The sequence below is a fragment of the Meriones unguiculatus genome, chromosome 1 (genome assembly GCF_030254825.1).
Source record: "Meriones unguiculatus strain TT.TT164.6M chromosome 1, Bangor_MerUng_6.1, whole genome shotgun sequence".
Lineage (NCBI taxonomy): Eukaryota > Metazoa > Chordata > Mammalia > Rodentia > Muridae > Meriones > Meriones unguiculatus.
Genome location: NC_083349.1, coordinates 106,407,101 through 106,418,569, shown reverse-complemented (window position 1 = coordinate 106,418,569; position 11,469 = coordinate 106,407,101). Strand labels below are relative to the sequence as shown.

Here is an 11,469-nt window from a genome sequence, read left to right as displayed (position 1 = left end):
ATGAGTCTTTATTCTTAGACTTGTTTCCCCACGTAAAACCTTCTATATGTGGGCGGTTGGGGAGCCCTCGGGACAAGGATCCCAAGTCTCTGTGTCTGAAGGAAAGTTGTCACTCAAGAACCTCAGCCAAATGTAGAGAAATTCCAACCGGTCTTTTCTCAGCCTCAACCAAAACAAATCAAACAAACTAAAGAACAAGCAAAGTGCAGCACTGAGCAAAAACACAGGAATTAAAACAAAAAGGCAAAACAAATATGTCTCCGGTAGAATTACCAAAAAAAAAAAAACACCAGTTAAACAATATAATTTTAAAATTATTATTTATTACAGTTTATTCACTTTGTTTCCTGGCTGTGGCCCCCTTCCTTGTCTCCTCTCAATCCCACCCTCTCTGCCCCTATGCCCTTCCCTAGTCCACTGATAGGGGAGGTCCTCCTCTCCTTCTATCTGACCCTAGCCTATCAGGTCTCATCAGGACTGGCTGAATTGTCTTCCTCTGTGGCCTAGCAAGGCTGTACCCCCAAGGGTGAGGTGATCAGAGAGCCTGCCAATGAGTTCCTGCCAGAGATAGTCCCTGTTTCCATTACTAGTGAACCCACATGGACACTGAGCTTCCATATGCTACATCTGAGTAAGGGTTTTAGGTTATCTCCATGCATGGTTATTGGTTGGGATATCATTCTCTGCAGGGCGCCCAGGGCTCTTTCCTTTCTTCCTTTCTTTCTTCCTTTCTTTCTTCCTTTCTATCTTTCTTTCTTTCTTTCTTTCTTTCTTTCTTTCTTTCTTTCTTTCTCTTTTCTTTCTTTATTTTTTTTTTTACTCTGTTGGTCTCCTTTTAGAGCTCCCGTCTCCTCCAGGTCTTTCCAACTCCCCCCTTCTTTCAAAAAATTTCATGCATTCTGTCCAAAGTTTGTCTATGAGTCTCAGCCTCTGCTTCAATACCTTGATCCTTAGAGTCTTTCAGAGGCCTTCTATGGCAGGCTCCTGTCCTGTTCCCTGTCTTCTCCTGCTTCTGATGTCTATCCCATTTGCCCTTCTGAATGAAGATTGAGCAATCAGGTACTTTTTTGTTTTGTTTTGGTATGTGTGAGGTTGGTTTGGCCTTCAAGGCCTTGTTTCCACTAGCTCACACTAGGTTCTAATTCATAATCTTCCTGCCCCAGTCTCTTCAGTGCTGAGGTTACAAGCAAATACATCACATCTGGCTCAGGCTGCCACTTTTTAAATATCAGGGAACAACACAGATCTCTCAAAATTCAAAATGTAATTTCCCTAAAGTTAAAACTAATAAATAAAAATCACTAGAAAATAGTGCAAGGACTGCTTTTAGAACAGAAAAAAAGGGGGGGGGGATAAATACTATGAGAAGAAAACACATAGTAGGCGATTCAGAAAGTGTAAATTCAGGCTGAGGATACAGCTTAAGTGTGTGGCATTTATATAGCATGCACAAGGTCCTGATTTCATGACTGACACTGATAGTCTACATTCAAAGGCAAGAGTCCTAAGAGGGAAAAATAATGTTAAAGAGCACAAAGAAACATCGTAAGTCCTAAACAGAATCTAATAAAATTTAATGGAACTGGGCAGGTGTGTGTGTGTGTGAATCACCTACACATGAAAAATAACTTAGGTTGACACCATCACTTCTCATCACCATAACTGTAGGCGAGAATATGATCAAAGGATGTCTCAGCGGCTGAGGAAAGCCTATTAGCAAACTAGAACCAAGCAACTGATTAACCAAATGAGAAAGAATGCAAAAATTCGAATACAGATAAAGCCATCTGGGCTCCATGTATCTGTCTTTGAAATTTACTTTAGGATATACTTCAACAAAATAAGAGTTGAAAACAGAGGTTAAGTATGAGATGTAGGAGATGATATTAAAAAGTCCTGAAATAACAGCAATGAAGCAGACCTCACAACCAGTGGAGAATGGGTCAGAAGGCTCTAAGAGAAGCCCAGAAGTGGGAGGAAGGACTGGAGACAGGACAGGGTGAAGCTCAGGGCCTGGGAACACTTTAAGGATGGTAAAAGCATGCTGAGCATGGGGATGAATAAAGGAAGGTGCTCAGACACCCCAGGGGAGAAAGAAAAGCTTTCAAATAAGAAGCAGCTGGTTCAACAAAGAACAGGAGATTGTTGTCCTTGGGGAAGAACTGAAATGGATTCTGAACAATAAAGAGACTGAGTGGTAAAAGGAATAAAGTGAAAAGATAACACTTTCTTCGCTTAACATGAAAAATGTGAAGCTACTCATAATTGGATTATAGACGGTGCTGAGAAAAAAATACCGTTACAAGAAAGGTGACCTCAAAATGAGAAATTTGCAAAAAGAAAAAAAAAGTTATTTTCTTCTGAGAAATTTATGGAATTTAAGAAGTAATTGTCTATTTACTGATTTGTGTGTGTGTATTAATACATGTGTGTATGTGCATACTCATCTGTATGTGGCATATATGCCTGTGTGTTCACCCATGCATACATGCAGAGACCAAAGAAGGACATTGGGTGTTCTGTCCTGTCTCTCTGCACTATTCTCTTGGGTCATGGCCTTTTACTGAACCTGCAGTTGGCAGCCAACCAGTCCCAGGGATCCTCCTGTCTCCTCCCTGGAGAGCACTGGGGCTAGAGGCATGACCAGCCCTCCCTGCTGATGTTGTTTTATACTTGCTGTTGGGATCCAAACTTGGGTCCTCATGCTCACACAGAAAGAACTCTTATGTTCTGAGCTCCAGCCTGAATAGTTTTCTTTGAGCTGCCGAGAGAGACGTTGCAACCATAGATGGGAAATATAACTGCAGCATCCTAATTAATTGACTGTGATAAACAGCACCTTCTCTCCATGACATAAAAATCTTTGTGTTAGCTCCACATTTAGAACAATTTAGAGTCAAAGCCAAACAAACAAACAAAAAACTCAAAAAACCAAAAACCTAATTGTAGTTCCAAAATAAAATGTGGAATCCCCCACCTCAGCAGTGCAAAAGTTCAGCTCATGGAAACTAAGAAGTCAAGGAAGGGAAGGGAACGGTTTGATACTCTCATTTCTCAAGAGGTTTGTTTTTACAATTTTAAAACAGAAATTTGAGTGGAGTTCAATGCTATCCTGAGATACAAAGTGCTAAGAAAACCTCAAAGCTACAGGAACTCGGAAGTGCTGATGTCATTCTTTAGAAGGAAAGGAGAGGACAGAAAGGGAACTGTGATCAGAGGAAGTCAGATGATTGTGTCCCCAGCTAAGAATGGTAACAGAGCGCCACTTAAGACATGCTCGCCAATAGGCTATGGACAGGAAAAGTCTACAGCAATTGCTTTTGGAGAGCAGGGCTCAGGTGAGGATGGGAAGGACGGGGGGCAGGAATGAGGTGTTGGCATCCATTATAAACAGTGTGTGTATATACACATATATATGTATACATGTGTGTATAATATTTTTATATATTTTATTATATTAAAAGTTAAATATTTCTAAAAATATTTAAAAATCTTAAAATGCAGATCCATAAAAATGCAGTATATGTCTTCTTTCTCACTAAGGAACAATCTAATTCATAGATAATACAGCACAGGCCTTAATAGCATTTTTTTCAGTTTATGTATCTGTAAATGATTGTGGTTGTGAGTCGCCTTGTAGGTGCTGAGAGTCTTCTGAAACATCAAGTGTTCTTAACCCCTGAGCCAACTCTCCAGCCCAAGGTTATTGGTTTACACACACACACACACAAACACACACACAAACACACACGTGCACAAACATACCCACGCTCACTCACACACGCAAAGACATACACACATACAAACACACACAGACACACCCACATTCACTCACACACACACACACATTCAAACACACACAGGTACACTTTCATACACAGACATACTCTCAAACACATACACAAACACATTCACACACACACATACACACTCCACACTAAGACCTTTTACCTCTAATCTGTCAACATATCCTTTCTAAAAAGACATAACCTTTTAGAAAAACTAGTAGAATTTGATTTTAAGAAATTCAGCAGTGATATAATTTTTATATAACTATAGGTTATCTTCCAGTCCCAATGTTATAGGAATTATTTTTCTTTAAAACAAAACCAAACCAAACAAGGATCCATCCAGTCTGAGATACCATAACATTGAGTTGTTCCTTTCTTTGGTCTTGTGTAATTGAAAACAAGTTTCAGTCTTTGTCATTCAAGAAATTGATATTTTTGAAGAATTCAGGGCATGTGTCTCACAGAATTTTTATTGAAATGGCGGGAGTGTGTTTTGTTATTTTCAGACTTTCTCTCGGTTTGGGTTTCTTTTGCTGTTTCCTCAAGACTACATTGCAGGATACAGTTTTTCTATATGACTATGGAACTCTCTGATCCCACTGATTCTTTCTGCCATCCTTAATCTATTGAACCAATTAATAATCATTTGAAATGACTGTCATTTTCAATACTGGAAACTTTGTTCATTCATTCAGTTTCCTATTCATAGGAATGAGTTCCTATTCATCCATCGCATTGTCCTTTAAAATCTGTGCATCCCAGGGGGGTTACAAAGACTGGAGCACCAACCAAGGACTATGCATGGACTAAACCTAGATCCCCTACACATGTGTAGCCCATGGGCAGCTTAGTCTTCATGTGGGTTCCCTAGTAAGGGGAGCAGGTACTGTCTCTGACATGGATTCTGTTGCCTGCTTTTAGATCACTTCCCCCTGGTGGAGCTGCCTTGCCAGGCCTCAGTGAGAAAGGATACACTCAGTCCTGATGTCAGTTGATGGGGCTGTGGGGGTGGGCTGTGGGTAATCCCCTTTTTTAGTAATAGGGGAGGGAGATGGAGGGAAGAGAGAAGGAGAAGGGCCAGGGAGGAGAAGAGGAAGGGAGCTTTGATCAGGATGTAAAGTGAATTACAACAATAATAAATCCTGTATCGTTTTCTATACATCTTGGAGTATATTTGTACTAAGGTGCCATTTGACATCTTCGCTAAACTTCACACTGGGGCTCCCTTCCCTGCTGTTGTTCACTGCTCTTTCTTTGCTTCCCCTGGCTCATGTTTTTTCTTTGAAATTTGGCACTACAGGTAATACAAAATGATATGGATTCTGATCTTCCTCCACCTCACCCCCAAATTTTCCAGGAGTGATAGAGTGAGTAAGGTATTTGCCTTAAACTGCCCCCAACCCAGTGGTGAGTAGCTACTGATTTCTCTGCTTGGCTATTTTAATCTTACTTTCACTTTAAGAAAAACAAAAAAGAAAAACTTGGCATTCTAGGAACTATATAACTTAGTGGTCAGTCAACAGCTTTTGATGAGGTCATTCTGCAACACCATATCCTCTGTGCTCCCGTCCTTTATTTTCCTGGCTTGTCTGTATGCAAGCATCCAAAGCCCACCCAACCTTACATCCTGGGACTTACCTATTCATCAGCTTCTGGTTAATCTCCAGATCCTTGAAAGGACTGTTGTGCAGTTCTAGACTTTCGCTGGGGAAAGAAAAAATGCTCACTTCTGAAAACATGTAGCCAGAAATTCTACCCCTTCTGACACACTTGGAGTTTATTCTGCAGAGCATATAGAGCAATGGTATTCAGCCTTCCTAACACTATAACCCTTCAACACAGTCCCTTGCGTTGTGGTGACCCCCAACCGTAAAATTATTTCACTGCTACTTCATACCTGTAATTTTGCTATGGTTATGATTTATAATATAAATCTTTGTTTTCCAATGGTCTTAGGCAACCCCTGATGCCTCCAAAGGCATCACAACCCACAGGTTGAGAACCACTGATACTGATTTGATAGAGATCAGATTCTATTATTTCATGCAGCTATTCAATTGCTCTCACATAATTTAAATATCTGTTTTCTTGGATGGCTTGAGATATAACCTTTGACACGTGATAAATATTGGTTTTTGAACTTGTATTTTGTTAGTTTATCTATTTGTGACCAAGTGCTACAATTTTAATTGTAGGGATTTTTTTTAGTGTGTTTTAATATCTCTTATCCCTACCCACATATAGCTATTTTTTTTACTGTTTTATGGTTATTTTCCACATGAACTTTTAGTATCATTTTGTCTTGCTTCAGAGTAAAAGGCATAGCATTGGTTCCACTGCGATTGTATTCAATTTCTAAATGAACTTAAGCAGAACCAATATACTGATGACAATGAAATATTCTATCTAAAAGCAAAAGCAATACCCTTCTATCTGTTCAAGCCTGCGTCTTCCAGAAGCATTTCATGGCTTGATTCATATTTGGAGTCACATGTTTCTTACTATTTATTGTAACATATCTTTGTTATTGTTATTCACTTAAATACCTCTAAAATGCTAGCAACATTGAACCCTTGGCCTCAAATCAAGTCTGGCAAGACTGAAAGAGGATGGCTGTCAGAGTCCATTACACTCACTGAATTCAAATCCCAACTTTTCTCTTGTCCAGCATATGACCTTCAACACACGAACCTTGCCCTCCGCGAGCCGCGGCCCCTTCACCTGTGAAATGGGGCTACATATTGCACAGACCTGAAGGATACTGCAAGGATGAGCTAAGAAGACCCACATGAAGTAGCCCGCACATCCCTAGTGTACCCTATTGGTCTTCTCCCACAGAAATGTTTGCAAGGTTTGTGCAATGGCTAGAAAAGTGAAGCATTTCCATGGCATGGTCATCTAAGTGAAAGATCAAGGAATGGGTAGGTCGAGAGGAGATATAAACATATCACTAGAAAATTCTAGAAGAATGGCAGTGCTCAAAGTATCAGATTAAAAGCTATTTTGGGGTTGGCAAGGTGGCCCTGTGCCCAGGACCCACAGGAAGAAGACCTGACTCCTGTAAACTGTCCTCTGACTTCCATGTGTAGATCATGGCATATGCATGCCATTTCCCGAACACACACACACACATAAAAAAAATAGAATTTCTAATACTCCCTCACAGCTTGCTTACCAAGGAGTGTTTGTCAATGCTTTGAACACAACTCTGTTTCCTCCCTGTTGTGAGACTGGAACAGAGGGCATGGAAAAGCGAGAAGAAATAGAAGGAAAAATGTTAATCAATGTCTGGCTGCTTTATTGTTGTATCAGATATAATTACCAGGCATTTGTCTAACCACTGGGAAGAAATACAGGACTTTCAGCTAACAAAGTTTATCATCATTCAACTGAACAGAAGTATTTACTGTTTCTAATGGGGCACAACTCAGTCTAAACAGAGAGAATGGGGATTCAGGATCCTGTACAGGCTCTGGAGGATAGTCATGATGCTACATTTAATTGATACTATAAATTAGATTATAACACCTAATGTGGCTAGGCTTCCGTTTCCTCATTTTTAAAAAGTTATTATTCACACTCTTCTAATCCTAGCACGCAGGGAGGCAGAGGCAGGTAAATCTCTGTGAGTTTGAGGCCAGCCTGGTCTACAAAGTGAGTCTAGGACAACTAAGGCTACACAAGGAAACCCTGTCTCAAAACACAGAGAAGTTTTCATCATCATCATCATCATCATCATCATCATCATCATCATCATCATCATTTTATGGAAGGCAGAAGAATGGAGTTTCCTCACATGGGTGCCAGGAACCCACTCAGAGTCTCTGGAAGATTAGCATGTGCCCTTAACTGCCTTGCCATCTCTCCAGCCTGAGTTTCTCATATTTGCCAGGAAGTTGAAATGATCTTTATGCTCTCTTGGGACTTTAAATTCCTGTCATTCTGTTTTGCATGTTCACAATGTTAGAAAATGATTGGCATAAGACAATTACAACTGAAGTGTTGCTGGATCCCAGAAGATAATAAAATAAAATGACCCCACTGAAAATTGTCGCCACCACTCCTTCCTACAGCGTGATCGCTCTGAGCGCTTACTGTCATGAACTTCACATCGGTTTCTGTCTCGCAGCCATGCCTGCTGGATCCCTTGGTGAAACCTTGTTGATAGACTTCAGGGAATGAGTAGTGGGTACACAAACTGTGTTTATTCTCTTACTATAGGAAACGTTCACATAGTGAAATGTGATTGCTCCTTGGGTTCCTTAGTAATTATTTAACCCTCACTTTAGGATTAGTTCATTTGCAGTGACAATTTGCTTCAAAAAGCACAAAACCTGCCCTCCCTTTTCAGGCTCTCTGAGGTGGGACTAGGAAGAAATCCCATCAAATTTCTAACAACGTTTCAAGGTCTCCTCCAGCCTGGGAATTTATTCATGACTCGCAGTCCCCTCACTATCTCAGTGCAGCCAGCTCTGTTCTCCCGTCTGGATTTTCTGAAGTAATCACCTGTAATGCCAGGCACTGTGTTTTGCGAGCCTAAGCCAAGAGGAATTAGGTCCATCCACATGGACTTTGTTTGGTGTTATGGTGCACGCCTCTGGCCCTTTCATTCAGCACAGAGCAACTTTGCAATCCTGTTGCCTTTAGAAGTCCACATACCACGTGGGGAGCTGGGGACATGCTGCCTTTCAAGACACCAAATGTCCTGTTTTCAGAAAACAGCCTGTTCGACATTCTGAGGTGGCCTTTTGCTGCTGCTCCAGATTCCCCGAGCGAATCCAAACTTCCAGGAGCAGCTGGGCCATGCTTTCAGCTCCTCCAGGACCACACCTGGGGCAAGAACAGAGCATAGTCAAGGTCTCACTCTTTGCTGGCCTGAGGCCTCCAAGCTCCCAACTGGAAATGCCAGCTTCCCTGCCCCACTCTACTCACCCTCGACCCTACACCTTAAATCTGGCAACCCAGGAGAGGTAGTTTCCTCAGGACACAGCTTTCATGTTACCCTTCTGGCAGTAAGATCTCCTTAAATCTGAATCCAGGACTATATGAAAAACAGCAATTAAGCCTGTTCAGGATATGCTGTGGTGGGTGTGGGGGTGGGTGGAATCTAACCCATCCTACACACACTCTTACTGTGGAACCAACAGTCACAGAACCCTGAGGCTCTTTGCTACATAACCTGAAAATTAACAGCAGGAAAGGAAGAATGTATGTGGATCTGTAAAGGAGGCTTAGAAAGAAAACCTGGAGGCTGTAACGCCAGGCAACACTCTCCTAACCCAACATAAAGAAGCACTGGAACTTCAGAGGGCAACAAAATTGTGAGACTGAGCTTACACCATCCTGTTGTGCCCTCCATCCCCAGCATGGCCTTGACGGTTCCCTCCAGGCTTCAGCTTTCTGTGGGGGTGCAGCTGATGCCCTTGGCTCATTCCCCATGCTCTCCCCATGGACCCAGTCGCAAGGATCTTCCTTCTTTCCATGACATCTTCCTTCTTCACCCTGGGAGCTGATGTCAAAACACCCTTGCCGCCTAAAACCCAGGCCTAACATTTCCTGTGAGCCAAAAGGCAACCCCAGTTACAACTCTGCTTAAAATAATTATTCATTCCTTTATAACCTTCCTTCTTTGTTTAAATCCAAACCCGTGCTTGCAATTGATTAAGGCCTCTGCATTTTATAACTTTCCACATGACATATTTATTACATCTGCTTTGTAATCTGTCCCCACTAAAACTTACTCAAGGTAAGCCAGATGCTTTTAGGACACAATTTTTAAGTCGTAGCTATGTGTAATTTACTTTAGTGCATCCAAATTAAATTGTTTTTACCTCAATGCACAGTATCAAGCAGATAAATATCCAGATTTGAATTCTTGGGGATAGGGAAAGTGGTATTAAAAATATCAAACATTATAACATGCTTAAAACCTGAAATTTAGGGAAAGTTAGGCTCATGAACTCATTTCCATCTTAAAACTGGGCTTGCAGCTTCTAGATTTAGGAGGGGGAAAAGGCAGCAATTACATGCAGAGGGTAGGAGGGGGACGGGTTGGGGTTGAGTGTGTACAGAAGACAATGAGAAAAAGACATTAAATGATTCCTTAAAGCTATCCTTTTCCCTTACCTGGTCCCTGTCAGACTGACTCTGTGTTAATTATGCCATGCACTTTTATGACCATTTATTATGTTCATATCCCTTTTACACCTGTCTCATCTCATTTTATTCTCACAATAATCCCAGGACCTACTGGGAACAGCCCTCTTTATATCCATTTCTTCTGAGGAGGAAAGATGCTCTATGGAATGACTAGCCACTCCTGCTGCCTAGCCTGAGTGGGAATCCAGAGCTTTCCATTCCCCCTGTGCAGTCTGCTCTGCACTGATCTCATAATTGCTAACATCCTTTGCCCAGCTATGTGTTACGAGTGTAGACAAAGGTCCAGAAGGCACTCATCAGCATTTCTTGGCTTGTGTTGTCCTAGAACAGGAAGTATATAGTGATAGGAACAGAGGCAGTCTGCTAAGAAAGAGGTGCTCCCAATCAAGGACCATGCGTGGACTATGAACCCAATAGGCAGCTTAGTCTATTGAACCCCTATTCATATGAACCCAATAGGCAGCTTAGTCTTCATGTGGGATCCTAGTAAGGGGAGCAGGATCTGTTGCTGACATGGACTCTGTTGAATGCTTTCTGATCACTTCCTCCTAGTGGGGCTGCCTTGCCAGGCCACAGAGGAAGAGGGTGCACTCAATCCTGATGTGACTTGATATGCTGGGGTAGGTTGGGGGGCTCCCCTTTTCTGAGGACTAGGGGAGGGGAAGGGGGGGACGTGGGAGGGAGGGTGAGACCAAGAGGAGAGGACAGGAGGGGCCTACAATTAGGATGTAAAATGAATGAATTAGTTAATTTAAAAAAAAAGAAAGAGTGATCCAAGATCATGAGAGTTGTCACCATTATAGACATTAACACAGCATCTGCTTCCTCTGGTATTTGTATACTACACGGGGTCTGTCCTTTGCAAGCAGCCCCTCATAGAGAGTTTCAGTTCTTTTCTCTCTGTCATTAGTTTCTTTCATGTACTAATCCAGATGCAACTCTCTGTGTCTTGCTCTCCAGCCACATGGCTGCCCCATAAAGCATCTCTGTGGACCTTCCTAGTATCAAAGGCTCCTCTGAGGAACACTACCTCAGGAACATGCCCCTCAGGAAGACCCTGACTACATTCTGGAGACCTAGATTCAGGTTTTGTTCTTGGCCCTGCCTGATTCACTAAGTAACCCCAGACATTTTGCTCATATGCCTTGGCCTCCATCTGTGTCATAGCTGGAGACATCCATGTACCTGTTCACAGGCACACAACTTGTGCCACAGAACTGCCCACACATATGAAGGTGGCTGCTAGGCTGACAGTTGGACTTCACTGCATCCCATTGGTCCCTGGAACTGCCCTCCTTTGAGGGCTTGCCTTGGGGACAACATTCTTCAGAGTCACCCCAGAGCCTTAGGACCATCTGGCACAGGACCTGGTCCCTGACCTCATCCTGGGGAATCTGCCAAAGATGCTGCTCCCCAGGGACAACTTCCCACCTGTCAGCCCCGCCCTGACAGACTCTCCAGTCAGGTCACAGTTCAGCCCTCTTCCCTGCTGCGCCTCAGCAAGGGGCCATCAACAACC

At 42.4% G+C, this 11,469-nt stretch overlaps 1 long non-coding RNA gene across 1 annotated transcript; it reads left to right on the top strand.

Moving 5' to 3' along the window:
• The first annotated feature begins 3,242 nt into the window (after nucleotides 1-3,242).
• LOC132649157 (uncharacterized) lies at nucleotides 3,243-6,592 on the top strand. The gene is made up of 3 exons (XR_009587596.1): nucleotides 3,243-3,338; nucleotides 5,092-5,198; nucleotides 6,460-6,592. It is a non-coding gene; the product is annotated as an uncharacterized LOC132649157 (long non-coding RNA).
• The last annotated feature ends 4,877 nt before the right edge of the window (nucleotides 6,593-11,469 follow it).